Genomic DNA, 20,649 nt, shown 5'->3' on the forward strand with positions numbered 1-20,649 from the left:
AGAAAGGCAAGTAAGCCTTACAAGGAAAGTAAACAAAGACCTTATAAAGATACATCATAAAGATTCACCTCATGGATAACCATGATAAGCAACAATAACAAAATGATCTTCATACGAGAAGAGAAGTAACGAGACAAAAGAGGATAGCAAATAATGGAATAAGTTCCTAGCACTACGACGAATAACAATTGGGTAACGACAATAGTAATACGAAAAGGAAAACGTAAGTAGTAAAATACGTATTAATTGAGTGTCCATATCACTCAATAAGAAGTGATCATAGGATTAGACGTATTGAACAAAAGTAAATAATCAAGAACGGTAAATCGTAAGTACATATGAATACGACTAGTGTCGTCATAAAAGGAAGATATCGAATGACAAAGATTATCATCTTTAGTAATAAGACATCATTAGGACGAACTACCATTGGACATCAGTAAGGAACTAAAAGTTCAATTACAGGGACAAGAGTGTATAATATTGAAGGCCAGACAAGGAACAGGTGAAAAGATCATGTATATAAGATCAAGGAAAAGAAATTAAAGGTAAGGAATCATGAGGCATAAGAATACAACTGACGCCACGATAGGAGAAGATAATGACATGAAAGCTGTCAACGACAACTGAAGTTGTGGTTTAAGTAGAACAGGAATTGGAATATCAATTCCATATACTATTATGGAAATTGGTAAGGATATCGATAGAATACAGTATATAAGAAAAGTATATGAAAATTCGAGGACGAATTTTTATAAGAGGGGAAGAATGTAATGTCCCAAATATTTAAATTGTGCCACGTGTAGTAAATTCCGATAAATTAAACTAATATGGGTTTAATTTAATAGTACTGGAAATTTAAACTAATTTTCATTAAGCATATTAGCCGGATTTGAGAAAAAAGGTTAGAAAATTAATATAAAATAAAAAATAAATCCCGTAATGGAAATTATTTCGCCAAGATCCGCGAAATACTATATAGTAATAGTGGTTAAAGTTTCGAGTCAATCAAAGACCTTTTAAAATTTGGACGCGGATGCGTTTTTGGTTTAAATTGCAACTTTTGAAAAGTTCAAGGACCAAAATGTAAATTAGCCAATTAAATCTCGAGAATAACAATTAAAAGATTATTTACGGGAAAACAATAATTTTTAATTTAATTCTGAAAAGATAAAGTTTCGTTAAAACAAAAATATAGGGTATACAAACCTGAGCACAACCAACACCCTTAATTCACAAATCCTTAAATCATAATTTGGAAATTATCACAAGCACTCCTCAATCTGAATCTAACCATACAACGCACTTGGCACAACTATATCGCGAGTGCAACCTCAAATTTAATTTCATTTTCTATGAAACACACGATTCTGACAATACGGACTGGTGCACTACAACATAATCGTCTAAAATTTACAACCCTCATCACAGAGTATTTGTCTAGCTACCTTTCAGTAACAGTTTCAAAATCATTTGAAATCCGATAACTTATAAATAAGTTTGTCACACTATGATTCGCAAGCTCATTTCTAAACACTTTTCTCAAAACACTTTATCGATAAAAAATCCATTTTACATAATTGTGCGCTAGGGTGATGACATCTCTCGTCCCCAAAGAGTTGCATCCAACCCTAATTATTTCTATGCACGTGATGCATGTACTATTATGCATGTATCAATTATTGATTTATTTTTCACATAGTGAACATACTCAATGCTCAATGCAATCCTATTCGTGACATTCAAAATGCATGTTCATGATATGTCTGGGCACAATTACGTTTTAAAAATATTTCAAAAATTTCAACAACCGACCTTTGAAACCAAATTCTCAATAAATATTTGCTAGACGTTACACTCTGTGAGATGTGCACTTGATAACCTCAAAATATTCCTCAAACTCCGTACTTGCAACCTACCAATATTCGATGCTATACAACAACTCATCTTAATTACTTCATTACAACTCTACCATATAAGGTATCAGACTAAACTCAATCCAGAATGAGCTTATTCCCAAAGAAATAACACTTAAATACGCTCCTACGAAACTTACCGCCAGCTCCCGCATTGCATCATTAATTGATGTAGCCACCAGTGTATTAATACACTGATCTACCTTCTCGGGTCAGAATTTCCAATATCCTTTCCAGGATAATCAGAAACCATCAACCATTCCAAGGGAATACTTACCTCGTTTTTCTCGATATCGAAACCCAAAGATTTCGATCCATAACAACAATACAGCAAACCCAGCTTATCTCCAGTTGAAACTATATCAATAAAGGGTCTGAACAAAAGTTCGACTCTCAATCAAACAAAACATCAGGTATTTACCATATCTCACGTGCTACTTCACACGAGGAGAAGAAACAAAACAATTAACTTAGTCCAACAAGTAAGCGAATTATACAACGCAAATCAAAACCGAAAATATTACGATTTTTACAACCCATAAACCACGTAAGCATGCCATTGAACAAAATTAATCCAAATATACTTTGAGACAAAATCAGGACATGCTACAACCAGCTTGAATTTTCGCACCAAAATTATGTTATAACTATGTCGTCTTTTAAGAATGCGCTTTAAAATTCATTTTGAAATCTAAAAGTCAAATACGAAAACTTCCAAATTTTGTTGAGTCCCACGGTTAAAACAAAATCACTTTTTGTAAAAGTCTCTTCTTATTAATCAATTGCTTTAAAACGGATACCCAAATATCTCAAATCATAAAATCATCGAGTTAGCTGAGCCATTACAACTACCAAGCTTAACTCCTAAATTTGGGTGACCCAAGCCGAAATCAAAATAAACCGTTTATAAAACGTATTCAAAATATTTGTAAATTCGGAAAAATATTTTAATCAAATTTCCACCCTTTCAAATTTTGAGCTCAACTTAACCCAACCGCTGAACAATAATTTTAAAACTCAAGTGAGAAATCTTTAATCTCAAACAACCATTCCGTAAATCCCAAAAATCAAAATGTTGACATACTACAACATGGTCAACTAACTTCAACGTTAAATTCTTAAATCAATGATTCATCTCAAACAAAAAAAACATCTTTTTGAAATCATCGTCTGTTAACACTAAACCAAACACTATATTTGAAAACACAAGAAATTTCTTTTTTACTGGCCACTTAACCAAAATGAAACCTTTAAAAAATTAAAAGTCAAATTTCTCTTATGATTCTTTGTCGAAACATAAATCAGATAAAACAATATTCTCAATAAAAATCTTTAAAACAACATTTGGCCAAACAATGTATGACCACCAAAATACGTTTTAAAGTTTAACCTAAAATCTCTTTAATAGAAAAACAAGGCTAACGCCCAACATACGATCGCATTTAAAATCAACAATCGAGGCCAAAGTCAAGATGTACTTTATTAATAAGGCAAAAGCAATTCAACGCATCATGTAAAATAGCCGTAACCATACCATATACTCAAAATCTTATTAGGCATAAACGCCAAAGTTTATCAAACAACATCATACACAAGTATGAGTTTCAGAAAAATTTGCCATCATAAGATTTCCCAAGAAATCGAAAGCGATTATGATCACCCAAGTGAAATAACCTCAACATGATAAAACACAGCAAGTAACATCCAAGTGAAAACAATTATCAATCATAGCATCAAAACTAAATAATGACTGACACATATCACCTATAGGATGTAGGCTGAAAGTTTGAAAACAAAAGATGATGTTTAAAAGACAAGACACGAATCCTAATTCCGCAGTAGTTCCTAAGACACGACGTCAACTTATCATGCCAAACGAATAAAAACATAACATGCATAAGGCCTTGGTTTGAAACCAAAGCTCTGATACCAAGTTTGTCACGACCCATTTTCATGAATCGCGACCGGCGCTAGGGTATGGGTATGGTTGTACCAAAACCCGTAGCTAGCCTTGCGGATAACCAACAAATATATAAGTCTGCAAGAAAACCAATGCTCGGGGGCAACCGAGACTTCAGCCTAGTTCTAGCAGTTCATAATATACAACATTTATAATAAAGTGCTCGGCCAACTCTGAGTCTTACATATGGCAAAAGTATATATTAACCCAAGTTAATAAAAGAATGCCAAAATAGCAATAATTCATTGAATAAATTTATAACAAGTATTCGACATAAGACTTCTATTTACTACTACGGTCTAAGAATAAAATCAGTTTAATAACCTTATTAAATATACTAAAACCTCCGAGGAAATAAAGAATCGGAGAGCAGCTGACTTGCTCATATCATAACCCTGGAAAATTTGCGAAAACAACGGGGTCAGATATATTGAGATGAGTTCATACCACTATTTACATTTATCAAGTGGAAAACCTTTAAAACCCTTTTTAAAACATTTAATATGAACATTACGTATAATAGTTGGAACCCTAATCCACAATACTAATATAACCATAATCCATTAGGCCTGGTCCCGAGAGTTGAGCTACACCGAGTTACCACCGACCACTCTTAATTCATAACCAGAGTCCCGAGAGCTGAGCTACACCGAGTTACTCTACTGGGTCCCAAGAGCTAGGCTACCACCGAGTTACCCCTACATATCATGTACCTTATCTAGATCAATACTGGTGCGCACGCAGTCCTAATGAAGCCCATTAGGTAGCATGTTCCAACTAAGAGCCATAATGGAAAAACAGTTCGCAATTGTACGTATACAATATATAGATATTAAAATAACAGTTTACTTAATAAAGCGATAAATAGTAAGTACAAACTCACTGCTTGCTAATCCACGTGATAACCTGGCAAGCAACTAATCTTGATTCGTCTCCTGAGCACGAACAATCGACAAGTCTAACAATGTGTAAATAATAAATTAAAAACAAACCCTAACTCTAAAGAGTACTAAACACCACATAGGACTAGCACAACACAACAAAGCCAAAGCACAAACTAAAGCAGATTGATTACACAAACACCAACCATTTGAAAACATAATCCGGAAACCTTTTCAAACTATTTGGTAAAACATTTCAAAAGCAAAAATTGTACTTAGCCGAGTCAACCAAGACTTCCAAGCTTAACTCACATGTCGGGCGACCCAGGTCTAAATCGATCCAACATAACCAAGTTGTAAACCAATGTTTAAAAATTCAGAATCAATTAATAATCCAAAACCCGAGTTTGAAAAGCAAGGAACTCAACATCGCTTAACTAACCAATTAATCAACACGTAACAAAGAACTAAACCACACATGAACTAACAATTGGATAACTCAATTCCGATTCAAATTAACCAACCAAGAACATACGAGTCAATTACTACAAAGAATGACAAATTGATGCATCAATCGGCGTTACACATAATCCTCCTAATATGAATCAACAATAATAAAATCCAATTATTAATAACATGATAATTTAGTTATGGACACACTACAAAAAAATTGGCTTGTTGTGACAAAAAAATATGTGACAAACTATATTTTGTCATAATAAATAGGTTAGTTGTGACAAAAAAAAATATTTTGTCACAATGAAAGTTTAATGAAATGATATTGTGACAAATACATATTGTGTCAACCATTTTTGTCATTATAAAAATTAATTATGTTTATTGTGACTAACTATTTTGACAAAAACATGTTTTGTCGCCGTAATTTAAAATATTTTTATTATGACAAAATAAATTTTATCATAATATTTAAAAAGATGGTGACAAATTTTATTTTGTAGCTATTAGATATATTTTGTCACTATAAAAATTAATTATGTTTATTGTGACAACGTATTTTGCCAATAAATGATATTGTAATAAATTAATATTGTGTCCAATTTTGTCGTCACTAAAAAAAAGTAAATATGTTTTTGTGACAAAGTATTTTGCCAAAACTAATGTTTTGTTTCCGTATTTTAAAACTACAGTTATAACAACTGTATATGAACCGGATGTCAACCTAATAAAAAATAAAATAAACACAAAATAATAGAGAATGAAAAAGGAATTGCAGAAAATATATATGTTAAATAATAACTCGAAAAACACTATTTCCACTACTGTTTATTGCGTCAAATTTATTTGTCAATAAAAAAAGTAAATTTGTTTTTGTGACAAAATATTTTGTCAAAACAAATATTTTGTGCCGGTATTTTAAAAAGACAGTTATAATAACTTAAAGTGAACCTTTTGTAAACCTTATGTTAACCTTATAAAACACAAAATAAACACAAAATATTTATAGTTTATTGTGTCATATTTATTTGTCACTATATAAAAAAGTAAATATATTGTTGTGACAAAGTATTTTGCCAAAACAAATGTTTTGTGCCTGTATTTTAAACTATAGTTATAATAACCGTAAATGAACCGTTTGTCGGCCATATATCAACATTATGAAATACAAAATACACACAAAATAGAGAAAGAGAAACTAATTGCAGAAAATAAATGGTAAAATAGAAAATATATACAGTTATAATGATAAAATAAATTTTAGCATAATATTTAAAGACTTTTGTGACGAATTTTATTTTGCAGCAATTAATTAAAATTATGTAATGTTGTGATAATTAAATATTGTGTCAAATATTTTTGTCACTATAGCAATTAATTGTGTTTGTTGTGACAATGGGTTTTGACAAAAACTGTTTTGTCACTGTATATTAAAAATACAGTTATTATGATAAAATAAATTTTATCATAATATGTAAAAATATTGTGAATAATTTTATTTTTCAGCAATTAAGCTAAATTAAATGATATTGTGATTAATAAATGTTTTGTCACCATGCAATTGAAAAAAAATTGAATGATAACAGGATTAAATGGGTTATGAAATTATATTTTATTTTGATAAAAAAGGTATGTGACAATTAAGATTCAAATATCCAAATTAGGTTAATCTCTTATCTTATCAAAGCACTCTTCATTAGGGAAAAAAACTTCTCACGCCGCCGTACTTTCATTGATTCTGTGTTTGTTGATGCTTATTTGTCCAGGTATTTTTTTAACTTAAGAAAAAAGACTAAATTGATTAATGTAGGTTGAATTTCACATTCAAATTGCTTATTTGTTCAATTGATAATTTAAATTTTCAACTAATTCGTAAAAACTTGAGGCCGGGCTTCAAACTCGACGAGTTATCACCTATTCTCGAGTTTTGTATCTCAGTAAAAACAAGAACTCGAGGTTATGCTTCCATTTCGTCGAGTATTAAGACTTACATCAAATTTGTGCTTTGACAGAGATAAAAAAAAGTCGAGTTAAGGATGTAACTCGTCGAGTCTTAAGCATGACATCGAGTTTTAACATTGCAAAAGATGTATAAACTCGAGTAACGTTTAAAAGTCGTCGATTATATAGCCTTACCTCGAGTATGTTTATAACTGAAATGGCATGAAATTTCTAAGGTCTAATAACCTATGCAAGTTTAAACAGAATTTCTGGCTAATAATACCTCATTCGAGAGGGTCTTCAACCTTTTTAACAGTAACCCTAAACAAATGTTAGTCTTGTTTCAGAACCGTAGGTAGTTCAGGGAAAGAAATTGGAGATAAGTTTAAAATAGCTAACGATATCTGATTTATAATGGATAAGTTTTAATTGTAGACTTCAAGGCTCTGGAGATCTCATTATAATTGTAGCACATTAGCTCTGCAAATTGGGTGAAAGGGTAAAAAATTAACTAAATTCATCCATACTAAGACATCGGGGTTCAATTTCAACAAAACAAATTAGCACATATAAAATGTAATTGAGCACATGAGTTTTGAAAAGTAACGCACACCTGCAGTCACAAAAGAACAACATCAGTTGATAGCCCCAATATCAATTAGTTATTAGAATTTACATACTAAAATACATAAAGACAAACTTCTAAATTCAATTTTCATCATTATTTGTAAACAACGTGTGTATCTTATATGACCCCTGATGCCCCACCTAAAATTGCAGCTCATCTTATATGACCCCTGATGCCCCACCTAAACTTCAAGTCTCTACTATTCCATTCCATTATATAAACAAGGTTTGAAATTTGCAGCTCATCTTAGCAATTTAACTCCAAAGTAAAATTTGTTTTGAGATTTTGCTCATTGTCAAACAAAATTGATAAAATAATTAATTAGTTTAGCATCAACATTCTATTTTCAATTAAAATATCCAATTGAAAGTAATTAAGCGATAGAAAAAAATATCCATCAAAATCCTATACTAACAAAATTGTATAGAAAGAAAGGAGAGAAATTGTACCCAAAATTGTTGGATAGAATTGTAGAGACTTCATGAGATGAAATTTACTGCCATTAAACAATTCTTGAAAGCGCATGAAAATCGAGCAAGTATTTCTCCTCCCGAGTTCTGTAAAGCTGTCAAGACCATGCATCAATACGCTTATATAAGTTTTTGTGATATTATCATCCACATAAAGCTAATAAAACAAAACTGATCATGCATTATAGAAATTGCATTACCTGAACTTCAAACTTCACCACATCAAGGACAGAAGCAGAAGATATAATCCATATTGCAACTATGAGTTCTTAACTTCTTAGGCCGACTCATAGCATAGGATAACAGATTCAGGGAAAGTTTTACGTGGTCCAAAACCGCCTACATATGCCCATCTCCATGCCGCCAATATTATAGAATAAAACAATTTAGAAAAAAAAGAACTCTATACCGCTATTTTTGGGGTGCGCAAAAAAATCCTACAACTAAAGCAAAAATAAACAAATTCCATGAAAGATAAACGTCGTTCTATATTATGCATCTACTGTCATGTGCAGAGTGTAAGAAAACTTCAAATGATTAAAAAAATTTATGGTCCAAAAGCGCATTTAGCTAATGAATCTGCTTACTCTACTTAAAAAGAAAGAACACATGAAAGTTGTAAAATATACTGAGTGAAGGAAGGAGTTCTGAGATTTAGAAAAAAGAGTGGACAGTTCCAGATCATTTAGTAGTTGGCAATGATGTATTCCAAAAATAACCAGATTCCAAAAAGTGAAAAATAAAGATTATAAGGATTATTAAGACATTGATAAAATCCCCTGCGCTTCTTAACTACTGACCAGATAATAAAAGTAAAAGAATACAGTAGATCTTGATCAAGAATTTTCACTTCATCTGTGTAATTAAACATCTATTAAAATCATCCACCAGTTTCTGCAAGCAAGTGCATTAACACAAAGCACTTATTCACGATGGCATAGCTATAAGACAAGTTTAATCCAACCAAATGTTAATGAATGTTAATTGTTGAAAGAGAAGAATCTTGCAGATAAAATATAAAGAAAAAAATCTCGACAGTGCACGTGACGAATAAAGAACCATATATAGCGGATACTGTAGAAAAATAGAAAAACTGAGGCAGAATTATTACCCCTAGTACTTTCTCCAGCAGAGTTTCATCCACAACCAAAGGTGACGCAACCTTAAATGAGTTTGACAGCTCATGATTGTTATCATTCATTGGAATTACTTCCATTTCCACTTCAGCTCCCTCAGCAAGTCTATTCTCCAAGAATGGTGAAGCCAATCGGTGCATATCTTTGCTCAATGGAATAGAAGCAGCTTGCTGAGGGAAGGAACAACCTTTATATAATACATACACAAACGAAAAAGGTGAAAAGTTAAAATTGAAAACAATTCTAATTAGACTGTTTTAGGATAGAACACTTAGAAGGAAGGAACAACCTAAATTTCAGCACCACTTGCCGTACAGTAATCCGTGTAGCTCCTGGAATATATAAATAACCTGTTTATGTACCCAAAACAAAGAATTTCATCACTCTTGCTGGTTTAACACCTGAAGATACTCTTCTTACCTTGAATAATTCCGCCACCACAATTGATCATCACCCGGTGAAATTAACACAGCCTTTTATAAGATTATCCATTTGGGTAATTTTGTGATATCTGTAGGAAAGGTTGTTGATTTTGGGTTTGTTTTGCAGGCTTCTAGAGTTAGGTTAGTAGAGGAATTGTTTGTAATGAGTCGAGAAGAGCAGATTCAATCGTTAAATTGAATCAAAACGAAATTCGGAGATAGCTAAACAAAAAAAAAGCAAGAAAATTATATAAAATAAAATTGAAAAAATATGATTGTGATGAACTGAATTTAATTAGGAGAAGAGTAAATAAGAATTGTATAGCAGCAAGTTTCATAAGAATAAAATTAGAGAATTTGTTTTTTTTATTAGATATGACTTAAAAAGAAAGTGGACATGAGCAGTGAGTTTTATAAGAATACAATAGTAGATATGACTTAAAAAGAAAGTGGGTCTCTAATGAAAAGAGAGAGCGGGAAACCCTTAAATATATGGTGGGAATGTTTTGCTCAAAATTTTACTTTATGGTTACGGCAATATTAACAATTATTAGAAAGTAGAGATTCCCTTAGATTTCTAATCAAGAAAATTATATACTCTCATAAAAAAGTATACAAATCGAGTCTTTAATTAGAAATGTTATTCACCCTCGTTAAAATTTTATCGTTAGAAAGCAGTTTTTCCGCATGTATAAAATGCTAATATTAATTTCATTTTCCTCCGATTTGAATTTTATTTTTCTCTTTTTCTAATTTGATTTTCCAGAATTTTGGCAAATCAAATCAATTTTAGATTTTTTCAAAATATATTATTGCATAAAATGTGAAATACTCTACGAATTTATAGCCTTTTCTTCAACTTAATAAAAAATTCACCACTTTTTTTAGATAGTTAGAATCAAAATGTAAAATAAAAAGTCTTCGTATCCCATATCAAAATGCAAAATAAAAAGTCTAAATTTAATAAATGGTTGATATTAAGGTGATTTATGGTTAAAATAATTAATGTGTAATTAAAAGTAAGAGTTGATCGCGTTATTTCAATCGCTCTCACATTAATATTTGGAGATGGAGAATAGCAGGATTTAAGATAAACTAAAACTAAACATGTATTGCTCTAATTAATAGTAATAAAAAGAGGTAAAACATAATCCTAATTTAAATTGGAGAAGGATATATAGAGAAAAAGCAGTTAAGTATTCTGATCAGTATAAGAATTTAATTTTTTTAAGCATAGCAGTTTAGTTAAATTAAATTGGACTTTACGAACTCGACGGATTACCAACAGTCGATTGTGATGGTAACTTGTCGTTATGCTTAATCAAAATATAAAATGTTTTATACTTTATTGACGGAAGACGCAGTTGGCAATCCGTCAGGATCATGGTTGTGTTGAGCGCGGTGAACATTTTGGTGCACTCTCCGCGCCACCGTTCGTGTCCCCCTTGGTGTCCCGTTTGTTGTTCTTCGGCTTCCTGTTCAAGATTTGGAAACTGCTGCTCAAGTCTTGTTTCTATTATTTTGGGTTTGTTTCAAAGCACAATTCAAAATTTTAAGTGGATTGTTCCTAATTTGATGAAAATAACCGAAAAAATAAACATAATTATGAATTTTTATTATCATAATGATATTTCATTTGAATGATTATGGGAATTTTCTAGTATTGAATTTTGATTAGTAATTATGATGTCAATTTGGTAAGTTTACTATTGGTTTACTAACGATTTACTAACAAAAAATTTACTATCAGTTTACTAACTGTTTATACCAAAATTAAAAATAGCCCGAGGCCTAAAAGTCCAGAATCTTCTCAGAGTCCACAATGGCCAGAAGCCCAAAATATTAAGGCCAGAAGTTATCTTCAAAGATTTGGCCAGAAGATTAATTTAAGAGGTTTGGCTAGAAGATTAATTTCAGAGGTTTGGTCAGAGGTTTAACCAGAAGATTAAGCTCAGAGGTTTGTTTCAGAAGCTAACTCTAGAGGTTTGGCCAGAAGTTAACTCTAGAGGTTGGGCCAGAAGCTAACTCTAGAGGTTTGGCCTCTAGAGGTTTGGCCAGAAGCAAACTCCAGAGTTTTGGCCAGAAGCTAATTACAAACAATTTTAAAAGCTAACTCCAGAGGTTTGTCCAGAAGCTAACTCCAGAGGTTTGTCCAGAAGCTAACTCCAAAGGTTTGGCTAGAAGCTAACTCCAGAGGTTTGCCCAAAAGCTAACTCTCGAGATTTGACCAGAAGCTAATTACAGATAGTTTCAGAAGCTAACTCCAGAGGTTTGGCTAGAAGCTAACTCCAAAGGTTTGGCCAGAGGTTTGACCATAAGATTAATTCAGAGGTTTGGCCAGAGGTTTGACTAGAAGATTAATTCAGAGGTTTGGCCAGAAGCTGATGTCAGAGGTTTGGTCAGAAGCTAAAAAATAATCTTTATTTTCATCCTCAAAAGAATAAGCCCATAATTAGATTGGCCGTCAAACTATGTTTAATTGGCCAGTAGCTCAAGGATATTTTTGTCAAAAGATTAATTGGCCACATCTCACGCACGAAGCGACACTTCAGGAGCAGTCTGAAAAGTGGGGGAAGTTGTGGAACGTGAGCAGTTGAAGATGACAGAAGTTTCCAAAAGTGCTAAATGCTATAAATAAGAGAGTAGGACGATTTTTACTCCCGGTCTATTTGTCTTGTTATCAGTAAATATATATTTTAAATAAACCAATAGTTACTTCTTTTAAGTAAATCGATAATAGCCTAGTAACAAACTTGTTATTTTACTAAACTAGTAGTAAATACAAAAGCAAATTTCGCACGTATTTATAATATTGATAATAAACCGTTAGTAAACTGTAATAGTAAACTGTAATAGTAAACTGTATTCCACTCCTATCACTCGTATACCATCATTGACACCAAAACCTGTATGATTTGGGCATAATCGTTAGGTTTGGATATAATAACAACAAGTCGTAAAGGTTTGGGTTTATTTTGCGATTAAGCTTATTATTTTAAGGGTTTCTTACACTACAATAAAAATTGACCTATAATGACATTGTTCTAATAACAATTTTTAAAAATGTTATTTAAAGTGATAAAATTATCTTTATATGATATTTCTACAAATAATGCTAAAAATTATTATTAATACTAACAATTCTATTATCTTTTGTAACATTTATTTTATAGAAGTTATTTTTAAAAAAAATTAGTAAAATTTATTTTTTATGAGCGGCAAACTGAAAATTGTTCCCTCTTATTTTATTTTTTCTAAATCGTTAAACCTAAAATCTCTCAAATACAATTTTTCCTTCTCTTTTTCCTTCCTCTCCATCATCGCCTCCTTAATCTCCTGCCCTAACTCGCTGCTCGACTCATCCTCCAACAATTCCGTTTCAATAACTACCTCAGATTCCGTGCTCTTTTTACTCTTTTCCTCCAATGCTCGAATCATGAAAAGTCCGCTTCTTCTCGATTTTGCATTAATTGCGGTCGTGGGTTTGCCGATAGTTGTCACCGGTGGCGGCTTGAATTGTAAGAATGTGTTTAGTTGTTTGATTATCAACGGCGGTGAAGTCGTCGGTGTGAAATTGAGCGTGGGAGAAGAAGCGACGGCCATGTTTTAGTGGATAAAGAGGAGAAGGAATTTTCATTAGATGCGTAACATGCGTTTAGAGTATCCACAACTCTGAATTATCCTCAACAAAAGCAGAGAAAATATAATTGTTAACTGATCCCTAAACATAGGTTTTGATTGCAAGGTTCAAACGGATATGCAACTGCTCTCTGAAATTGTTTGAAAAATAGTAACCGCTCCTCATCAACAGTTACTGCCGCTCACTACCCATTGCCGCTGCTCACCACCCATCGCTGTTGCTGCTCTTCAACAAGTATGTGCATTTAATTTCTTTGTTAATAGTTAATTATTTTGATAACTGTTCCTATTTGTCCCTTTTCAATTACTTGTGGTTCCGTTTCCACAATTTCCACCCTAACTTCAACCGGTTCGTCCCAGCTTTAACGGCGGCGGAGACCTCCTCCTTGAAGCGGACTTTCTCAGTGACTTGAGCTTCAGCGTGAGTGAGAAGGAAGAGCTTATATGCGAGGATGAGGTGCGGTTGCGGAGTTTCCTCTTAACCTTCCATTCAACGACCGGTGAGTAAGATCATCTTCTTTCTGAAATTATTAATTTTTATTCATTACTTTGATTTCAATTTTAAATGTTTCTGTTATCAGGTTGTGTTCAAGTACTCTGTTTTGATGATTTTAGTCCATAAAAATTCTTTGTTGGATTTCTTCCACTGTAAATTAAATAGACCAATAATTAAACTTCGTTGTGTCAATTTCTTATCAGAAAAATGAGGCCCAACAGAGAAAAATGAGGTTTAACAGAGAAAATCTGTTGTGGCTTCACCGTGCCATTACTGATGAGCAATTACCGATATCTCATTATAAATGACAGTGCTGGTCTCCAAATTTTAATGTAGCTTCGGTTGCTTATGTTGCTTTCATAGTTTTGTTTAACTGTGCATTTATCAAGAAAAATGATTTTTTCCCTTAATGATAAATGGCTTATTTGTTCATGTTTTTCTTTCTTGTTCTGGTCTTAAAGTTAAGCCATTAGATAGCCACAATATTATATTCTGTCCCCAACTAATTAAGCCTCGGATGAATTGGTTTCCTTGTCTTCTGTAATGTTTAAGGAGTCTTCTCCTACCAGCTTTACTAGTCAATTTATTGTCTTATTACGTTAGTGCTTTAATTTTATCTTCAGGACATTACATAGAGAATATAGTCTAAGTTTAGTTTTTTTGGAACTAAAATGAGAATTAGTTTCTATATTAAATAAAAACACATTAAAAAATAGAAAAATAATAATTATAACATTAATTATATTTTTTTAATTGTGTGATAATGAAATACAGACAAGTATAGTAAAACGGAAAATATAATCCACCAAAGATTAAAATGCCTTTTCCATTGTTATCTTTTGGCAATTCTATCTTTTCCACTGTTCTCGATTTTATTAAATTCTTTAACTTTCTATGTTAGTTTCAATTGTTCATTCTTGAATCTATGCATTGATCTTCTTTTTGGATGCAGATTTACGTTTTAATTTATTTTTTAGTGTTGTGTAGATTATACTTTTTTGTGAATCATATTTAGATATTTCTTCTTTTAACACAAGAATAAGTAGACAAAGTACTGCCACTCTCTATGAAGTTTCCGTTTTTAAATCTTCTATTTTTTGCATAGGCATTATATTCAATCAACCGTCATAGCTACATCCTATAGCCTTTTCACATCAGTGTAATTTTGTTATTTTGGATTTCCCTTTTGATGTAAGAAATTAAGAGAAAATGAAATATTTTATGTTGTCTAAGATCTGCATTTTATTTTTTTGGCAGGACCAAATATTTTCAGAATATTATGCCTCTTTTGCATGGACATTTGTAAAACAACGGCCGTTGTGGCAGACTCTCCTCCCCTTTTTTTGGCCTGTTTTGACTCTAGCGATTTGCCTATTTCCTGTCTATCCTCATTCGTGCAAGCTATTGATTCTCTACTCATGTGCTGGAGTGCTTCTTCTAATTCTCTCCCTGCTTCTAGGTAAGTGTTCTATTCCCCATTCTTTGAATGATAATATTTAGCATATTACTGTGTTGTGCTTCTCAAAAGTTGAATTAATTTTGCCTCTTGTACCGCAACAAAGTTGTGAATATCTGTTCGTTAATGACTTTGTGTTGGACTATAATATATCTAAATATCTATCTGGGTCCAACTTGATTAAACCTTGTCATTGTCTAGTTGGACTTAGCTGCATTCACAGCAATGACCTATGAGGAATTATGTAATTCATCAAGAGCATCTTTAAAAAACAAATTGTGACATTTATAAATCATCTCTCCAGGATCTAGTCGTTTACATCTCTTGGAGTAAGCCTCAATGACACATCCTTGATAAAGTTAATATGAACCTACTGAACTGAATGGAAACATTATATTTTTCCTCTTGCTACAATCGATTAATAAGTAAATTCCTTAAGATAGTACTAAAACTTATGGAAATTCCATTTTTGACATTATTAAATTCCTTACTGTAATTCCTATGGCATTAAGGTTTTATTTTGTCATTTTACTCTTTTGGTTTGATTTGATAAGCACCTGTTACTGTTATACGTTGATAAGTATAATCTACACAACAACAACAAAAAAGATCTTTGTTTTTTCCATTTTCTTCTGAAAGAAAGTTAATTATAGTTGAAATTCAGCTGGGGTATTAAGTTTACATGATGGTGGTGGCTGTCCAACTCGACTATGAGTATATGACTTGTGGTTTTTAAAGTAATAAGATGGATACTTACGTATTTTTTCAATTATGGTAGAACACAAATTTTATCTCTTGCCGTTATTTGTTTTGGAGTTAAAAATCTACAATAGGATATTGATTTTCTTTCTTATCATTTGACAAAGGTACATACCAAAGACCAGTAATTGGTCTCTTCTTATGTCATCATTCACAGTAAGTTCCATTATGGTTCACTGGGCAAGTTTATCAACTAGTGAAGCTATTTAGTTTGAAATTCCAACTTACGAAACCTCATTTTTTTTGTTCTATCTCATTCATTACTTTTAAATGTTTCATCATTTTTATAATATACGTAAATGAACTGATTTATTCAAGTGAACTGATATATGCTTATTCAGTTTATTGAGACTTAGACAAGATAGTGTTGATCCAAGCTTTTTGAGCATGTCTACTTCCCTTGGCCAGCGTTCTATGTTAAATGATATTATTGAACATTCTTGTCTTTTTGCAGTTTGTGCCAGCATCTTGTGTATTTGGTTCGTCATGGTCTAATTGGCAACAAATATTTGCACATTCTAAGTAAGTTTTGCAACATCATAATTTCTTGGAGTATTAACTTCGTACTAAAATAGTTATAAATTATAAATATGCTTAAAGCTGAATCATAAACTTTGACCATTTGAAACAAAAAGTAAAGCAAACTATATATTTGGGGAAATATTTTTTTAAGGTGTAGAAATATCTGTTTATTCCTGGACACAGCCTTATTGTATATTTGTCCTCAAATCAAAGTTAGATACCTACATTAGGTGTTTGTTTTAGTTAATTGGACCATTCCGTTCTCATTCTGCTGTGTCGTACCTTTCCTATATTTTACTTCCTACTGTTTGGCTTTATAAAACATTTTTGTTATATTAACTTTTAAGAACATTAGACTTGCATATTTATCTGCTGGTGAAATTTAGGCTATATACAGTACAATTGAAATTATAAATTTCTAGGAATTGTATTTAGCCTATAAAATAGATTTCTTGCAATGTGTTTCTTGTTTTTTCGGTTCAATTTCTTATTTTCAGTATCTATATTATATCATTAATTTTTTTCTTGCAGATGGAAATTATTGGAATGAAAGAAATGAAATCAAGATGGACGTTTTCCTAGCTATATCAAAAGTTAGGCTTAGTTCAGTTTTTTAGCGAATATTTTAAATGTTTGCATACAATTGGTTATTTTAGTATTATTGAAGATTTATTCATTTATAATTTTATGTAATATTTGAATTGATTTAGTTTTTTATTCATTGATTTTAGCAACAATTTATCGTATTCAATTGTTTTATTATCGATAAAAATGGAAATAATAAAATAAAATAATAATTATAATGACAATTAATTTTGTCACAGCTAACTAATTATAATGAAAAATAATTTTGTCACGTTATGATAAATTACTTGTTGTGATAAATTAAATTTATCACCGTTGACAAATTATAATGACAATTAATTTCGTCACGTTATGTTAATTTACTTCTTGTGATAAATTAAATTTGTCATAACTAACTAATTATAATGGCAATTAATTTCATCACGTTATGTTAAATTACTTGTTGTGATAAATTAAATTTATCACAACTAATTGATTATTATGACAATTAATTTCGTCACGTTATGATAGATTACTTGTGATAAATTTTTTTTGTCACTTCACAATCGTTTTGTCACGAATAACTCGGCGTATGTAGTGACAAATGTATATTAATTGTGATAAATATGGTTTTGTCACTGCATAATCTTTTTGTCACTAATAATTCGGTGTATGTAGTGATAAATTTATATGAATTGTGATATATATTTTTTTTGTCACGTTATTAGCATTTTGTCACTAGAAGTCGATGTATATTACGACAAATTTTGACAAGATTTGATTACTTGTGATATACATTTTCGTCACAATAAATATGAATGTGACAAAACAATTTTATCACAATAGAAAATTTATGGTGACAAACTATAAAATGGACTTATTGTGACTTGTTTGTTTTGACCAACGAAATTTGTCACAAAGTAGTCACAATAACGTTGTTATGACAAATTTTGGGCTTAACATGATGAATTTCGTTCGTCCCAACAAGTCAAATTTTTTGTAGTGACAGCCCTAATCAATTCAAAACAGTTTATACATAAAGCAATACGAAATTGTGAATCTAAGGTAACCGATTCTTGATTTGATTCAATAAACATGCAATGGATGATAACAATAATATCAACATAATAAATGAACCCTACAACATGTAAGAACAGCCACTATTAAAAATCAACATCACAAAATATGAACAACAACACCACAACACAACAATCAAATTGAGTAAAACGATTCGATACCTTGTCAATCCAAAGAGTAAGAAAATCTCAGAAACAAGGTAGATCCAACACTACAAGAACGAAATCAAAAGACAAGATGAACCACTAATTGAATCAAATGATGATTCAAAGTTTTGGAATGAAAAGAGATGAATTAATCAGTTACCAATTGATTGAGGCACCAAAGATCGAGTGACAAACGTTTAGAAAGAGTTTTGAATGAGTTTAGGGTTTCTAAAATCGAAAGGGGGCTGATTAGGTCGCAGAAACGGAGTTTAAATATACAAAAACGAAGCTGACCGGACCTACGGCCGGTTCTACCCAGCAGGTCCGGTTATAGGGCCGGTTGACCCACTGTTCTAACCAAAAACAAAGTGGACCGGACCTACGGCTTGATCTACCCAGCAGGTCGGGCTCACATGTCCGTTTGACCCGAAAACAGGTCGAAACGACGATCCGAATGGTCGAATGAAAGATAATCCTCTTATGTACGACATATCCAAAGGGCAGCCCCATCCGACGGTTCAATTGGGAGATATGTACGTTTTACTACAGCATGGCAGATTTGAAAAACATGCAAACATTGTTTCGATAACAACCCGGAAATAAATCAATTTAACATCAAATACTTAGAGGCTCAAGGGGTACACATAAGTCACTCAACATAACACAACCAAGGCACCACATATGCTAATCCAAACATATATCAATCCGAAAATAAGTTGGAATCACAATGAGAACATGCCAAAGCGAAAACACAACCAAAGTTCATCACAAACCAAATTTAATCGAACAACCAAACCATCAAAGCAAGTTTTGAAAACACGGGATATTACAGTTTCGTAACGTTTGTAAACGTTTGGCTTAAATGGCTAAAAAGGTGAAACGCTTGGATTTGTTTCGTAACGTTTGTAAACGTTTGGCTTTGTTTCGTAATGTTTTAAACGTTTTTTTTTGCTTCGTATCGTTTTTAAAAGTTTTGCTTAAATCGCTAAAATGGGAAAACGTTTGGATTTGTTTCGTAACATTTGTAAATGTTTGGCTTAAATCGCTAAAAAGGTGAAACGTCTAGATTTGTTTCGTAACGTTTTTTGGCTTAAATTGCTAAAACGGTGAAACGCTTGTATTTGTTTCATAACGTTTTAAACATTTGGCTTAAATCGCTAAAAAGGAGAAACGTTTGTTTTCGTTTCGTAACGTTTGTAAACGTTCGACTAAAATCGCTAAAAAGGTGAAACGTTTGGTTTAATTTCAAAACGTTTGGCTTAAATTGCTAAAATGGGAAAACGTTTGGATTTGTTTCGTAACGTTTGTAAATGTTTGGCTTAAATCGCTAAAAAGGTGTAATGTTTGGATTTGTTTCGTAATATTTGTAAACGTTTGGCTTATATCGCTAAAAAGGTGAAACGTTTGGATTTGTTTCGTAACGTTTTAAACATTTAGCTTAAATCGCTAAAATGGGGAAACATTTGGATTTGTTTCGTAACGTTTGTTAACGTTTGACTTAAATCGCAAAAAAGGTGAAACATTTGGATTTGTTTCGTAACGTTTATAAACGTTTGGCTTATATTGCTAAAAAGGCGAAACGCTTGGATTTGTTTCGTAACGTTTGTAAACGTTTGGCTTAAATCGCTAAAAAGGTGAAACAGTTGGATTTGTTTCATAAAGTTTGTAAACGTTTGGCTTCAATCGCAAAAAAGGGGAAACATTTGGATTTGTTTCGTAAAGTTTGTAATCGTTTGGCCTAAATCGCTAAAATGGGGAAACGTTTGGATTTGTTTCATAACGTTTGTAAACGTTTGACTTAAATCGCGAAAAAAGTGAAACGTTTGGATTTGTTTCGTAACGTTTGTAAACGTTTGGCTTAAATCGCTTAAATGGGTAAATGTTTGGATTTGTTTTGTAACGTTTATAAACATTTGGATTTGTTTTTAATGTTTGTAAACGTTTGGTTTTGTTTCGTAACGTTTATAAACGTTTGGCTTAAATCGCTAAAATGGGGAAACGTTTGGATTTGTTTCTTAATGTTTGTAAACGTTTGGCTTCAATCATTAAAAAGGTGAAATATTTGGATATGTTTTGTGACGTTTATAAACGTTTGGCTTAAATTGCTTAAAATGTGAAAAGTTTGTTTTTGTTTCGTAACGTTTGTAAACGTTTGGATTTGTTTCGCAACGTTTGTAAAT

The 20,649-nt window shown here is 31.8% G+C and overlaps 3 long non-coding RNA genes across 3 annotated transcripts; 2 read left to right on the forward strand and 1 right to left on the reverse strand.

The window, feature by feature from the left end:
• Positions 1-8,258: 8,258 nt before the first annotated feature.
• On the reverse strand, positions 8,259-9,659 carry LOC126665151 (uncharacterized). Its single transcript, XR_007637544.2, has 3 exons — positions 9,364-9,659; positions 8,453-8,605; positions 8,259-8,347 (listed from the first exon to the last, which is right to left on the reverse strand). It is a non-coding gene; the product is annotated as an uncharacterized LOC126665151 (long non-coding RNA).
• Positions 9,660-13,057: 3,398 nt separating this feature from the next.
• LOC126664957 (uncharacterized) lies at positions 13,058-15,282 on the forward strand. The gene is made up of 3 exons (XR_007637489.2): positions 13,058-13,684; positions 13,810-13,949; positions 15,203-15,282. It is a non-coding gene; the product is annotated as an uncharacterized LOC126664957 (long non-coding RNA).
• An 8-nt stretch (positions 15,283-15,290) lies between these two features.
• Positions 15,291-17,419, forward strand: LOC126664958 (uncharacterized). Its single transcript, XR_007637490.2, has 3 exons — positions 15,291-15,404; positions 16,615-16,682; positions 17,214-17,419. It is a non-coding gene; the product is annotated as an uncharacterized LOC126664958 (long non-coding RNA).
• The last annotated feature ends 3,230 nt before the right edge of the window (positions 17,420-20,649 follow it).

This window comes from Mercurialis annua, linkage group LG1-X (genome assembly GCF_937616625.2).
Source record: "Mercurialis annua linkage group LG1-X, ddMerAnnu1.2, whole genome shotgun sequence".
NCBI classification, from domain to species: domain Eukaryota; kingdom Viridiplantae; phylum Streptophyta; class Magnoliopsida; order Malpighiales; family Euphorbiaceae; genus Mercurialis; species Mercurialis annua.